Below are 3,879 nucleotides of genomic sequence, written 5' to 3' on the forward strand. Positions count from 1 at the left end.
TATTATACCCGCACTTTCTAAAGAAAGTTCGGGTATATTGTTGTTACTCATGTCCGTCCGTCCGTCCGTCCGTCCGTCTGTCACACTTTTCTTCCCTGAACTCCTCCTACATTTTACACAGTAGCTTAATCATCTTTTGGAAGATGGTTTGTGGGGTCATGTAGATGTGCAGTAAGGTTTTGGAATTTCGATTTTGCCCCGGGGGGTCAAATGGGGGTCGAAAAATGACGTTTTTTGTCCAAAAAGCCCCGTCTTCCCTGAACTCCTTCTACATTTTACTCAGTAGCCTAACCAGCTTTTGGGAGATGGTTGGTGGGGTCATGCAAATGTGCAGTAAGGTTTTGGAATTTTGATTTTGCCCCAGGGGGTCAAATGGGGGTCGAAAAATGACGTTTTTTAGGCAAAAAGCTCCATCTTCCCTGAACTCCTCTTACATTTTACTCAGTAGCCTAACCAGCTTTTGGGAGATGGTTGGTGGGGTCATGTAGATGTGCAGTAAGGTTTTGGAATTTCGATTTTGCCCCGGGGGGTCAAATGGGGGTCGAAAAATGACGTTTTTTGTCCAAAAAGCCCCGTCTTCCCTGAACTCCTTCTACATTTTACTCAGTAGCCTAACCAGCTTTTGGGAGATGGTTGGTGGGGTCATGTAGATGTGCAGTAAGCTTTTGGAATTTTGATTTTTCCCCAGGGGGTCAAATGGGGGTCGAAAAATGACGTTTTTTAAGCAAAAAGCTCTGTCTTCCCTGAACTCCTCTTACATTTTACTCAGTAGCCTAACCAGCTTTAGGGAGATGGTTGGTGGGGTCATGTAGATGTGCAGTAAGCTTTTGGAATTTCGATTTTGCCCCGGGGGGTCAAATAGGGGTCGAAAAATGACGTTTTTTTGTCCAAAAAGCCCCGTCTTCCCTGAACTTCTCTTACATTTTACTCAGTAGCCTAATCATCTTTTGGGAGATGGTTGGTGGGGTCATGTAGATGTGCAGTAAGGTTTTGGAATTTCGATTTTGCCCCGGGGTGTCAAATGGGGGTCGAAAAATGACGTTTTTTGTCCAAAAAGCCCAGTCTTCCCTGAACTCCTTCTACATTTTACTCAGTAGCCTAACCAGATTTTGGGAGATGGTTGGTGGGGTCATGCAAATGTGCAGTAAGCTTTTGGAATTTTGATTTTTCCCCAGGGGGTCAAAGGGGGGTCGAAAAATGACGTTTTTTAAGCAAAAAGCTCCGTCTTCCCTTAACTCCTCTTACATTTTACTCAGTAGCCTAATCATCTTTTGGGAGATGGTTGGTGGGGTGATGTCAATGTGCAGTAAGGTTTTGGAATTTCGATTTTGCCCCGGGGGGTCAAATGGGGGTCGAAAAATGACGTTTTTTGTCCAAAAAGTCCCGTCTTCCCTGAACTCCTTCTACATTTTACTCAGTAGCCTAACCAGCTTTTGGGAGATGGTTGGTGGGGTCATGCAGATGTGCAGTTAGGTTTTGGAGTTTTGATTTTGCCCTGGGGGGTCAAATAAGGGTCGAAAAATGACGTTTTTTATGGAAAAAGCCCAGTCTTCCCTAAACTCCTTTTTTGTTTTAAACAGTGGTCTTATCATCTTTTGGGAGAGTTCACTCTTTTGAAATTTTGTTAAAACATCAAGGTCAAGGGGTAAAAAATCATAGCATGTTGGGGGCCTCTTGTTATGGGTAATGTTCACTTGAAATGTGAAAGTCAAATCTCTTCTCAATGAAAAGGAAATACAACATTAATGAAAACTAAGTTAAACTTCAAGGTCAAGGTCACATAGTCAAAAAGTCATGATACATTTTGGAAGGTAATATGAATGCCCTTTCATTTATCTTTCAAAATGATCAATTCAAAGCAATTAATTTTTTTAAGGAAATTAGGTCAAACTTCAAGATCATGGGTAATGAAAATCATAGTGTATGTAGAATGGTATTGTCCCATTTAATACTAATACACATGTTTAATATAAAAGTCCTATCTCTTCTCATTCAAAATATACGACCATGATGACCAAGGTTAAATTTATTGTGACAGATGGGCAGATTGATAAACAAATGAGATTTAATGTACCCTACCTTTAGCAAAAATGGGGACAATAAATGTCTTTGCTGTTCTTGAGAAGAAGATTTATGTTGGAACAAGATGTGTTTGTGAAACACTACGCGCCCGGCGGCAACAAAGTTAAAAAAATCTTCTTTTAGCATATTGATCACAGTCAAGGTCACAAGGTCATTGACCATGGTGTCATTCGAAAGAACTTAATCAGTGGAGTATGCGTACTAAATATGAAGTCCCTATCTCCTATGGTTCAAAAGTTGTGGCAAAAAGTGTAAAGAGCTATTTTTAGCATATCCGTCACAGTCAAGGTCACAAGATCATTGACCTTGCCGTCATTTGAAAGGACTTTATCGGTGGAGTATGCATACCAAATATGAAGTCCCTATCTCCTATGGTTCAAAAGTTATGACAAACAGTGAAAAAAGCTATTTTTAGAATATAGGTCACAGTCAAGGTCACAAAGTCATTGACCATGGTGTCATTTGAAAGAACTTAATCGGTGGAGTATGCATACCAAATATGAAGTCCTTATCTCTGATGGTTCAAAAGTTATGGCAAAAAGTGTAAAAAGCTATTTTTAGCATAAAGGTCACAGTCAAGGTCACAAGATCATTGACCTTGATGTCATTTGAAAGGACTCTATTAGTGGAGTATACATATTAAATATATATGAAGTCCCTATCTCCTATGGTTCAAAAGTTATGACAAACAGTGGAAAAAGCTATTTTTAGCATATAGGTCACAGTCAAGGTCACAAGGTCATTGACTTTGAAGTCATTTGAAAAGACTTTATTAGTGGAGTATGCTTACCAGATATGAAGTCTCTATCCCTTATTGTTCAAAAGTTATTGCCAAGGTTAAAGTTGACAAACAGACAAACAGATAAACAGACAAACAGACAAACAGACAGGACAAAACAATATAAGCCCGGGATCTATCGATCCGGGCGCTTAAAAAGTACCCTGCATATTTAAATGTAAATTGGTTGAAATTAGCCCAGTGGTTCTTAAGAAGTTAATGTGAAAAGTTTGCAGATAAACAGATGGACAACAGAAATCAGTACATTTCAGAAAAAAGTATGCTTATAAATAGTTAATCAAGGTGCTTTGGGTAGCAAAATAAAGCTAAACTGGTATATCTAATTCATCCGCAGAGCTTAGTATATTTTAATTTGCACAACCTTTTCAACTCTTATCATAATTATTTTTTAAAATTTATATCACCATGTCTCATTCAAGGGAGAACTAGAGATATGACCAGATGTATATCTGTTGAATATAAAATATGTACATGTATTCTGTGTTTTTTTTTTTAGTAATTTGTTTGTTTGTTGTGACAGCAACTATTATGGCAGCTTTTGGCAAAGGTTGAAGTTTCTCAAATGTAAGTCAATCTCCAAGGTCAAGGTCAAAGGGTCTAAATTGTTGGTATCAAAGGGAAAGTCTTGTCACAAGGAATACATATGTGAAAAAAGGGAGAAATCCCTAGAACTTCCTCACCTGTTCAAAAGTTATTGCCAAGGTTAAAGTTAAATTGGATTCAACTCTAAGGTCTAGGTCAAAAATAATTATACCTGTTGAAAGTTCACAATGATTACACATGTAAGAGCATGAAAGTCCTAGCACCACCTGTTCAAAACTTACGCCAAGTTCAAGGTATTTTTCTTGTAAAATTGGGTCAATCTCCAAGGTCAAGAGATCAAGAGGTCAAAATTGGTGGTACCCATTAAAAGGTTTTGCCTAAAGAAATTTACTTATGAAATATTGAAGCCATTTGTATAGCCCAATCCACTTAAAAAATATGGGCAAGGTTAAAGT

At 38.3% G+C, this 3,879-nt stretch overlaps 1 long non-coding RNA gene across 1 annotated transcript; it reads left to right on the plus strand.

The window, feature by feature from the left end:
- Window positions 1-2,010: 2,010 nt before the first annotated feature.
- Window positions 2,011-3,357, plus strand: LOC134277300 (uncharacterized). The gene is made up of 2 exons (XR_009994222.1): window positions 2,011-2,154; window positions 3,063-3,357. It is a non-coding gene; the product is annotated as an uncharacterized LOC134277300 (long non-coding RNA).
- The last annotated feature ends 522 nt before the right edge of the window (window positions 3,358-3,879 follow it).

Source organism: Saccostrea cucullata, unplaced genomic scaffold (assembly GCF_032062105.1).
Source record: "Saccostrea cucullata isolate Sc308-1 unplaced genomic scaffold, CSIRO_AGI_Scuc_v1 ctg6635, whole genome shotgun sequence".
NCBI lineage: Eukaryota > Metazoa > Mollusca > Bivalvia > Ostreida > Ostreidae > Saccostrea > Saccostrea cuccullata.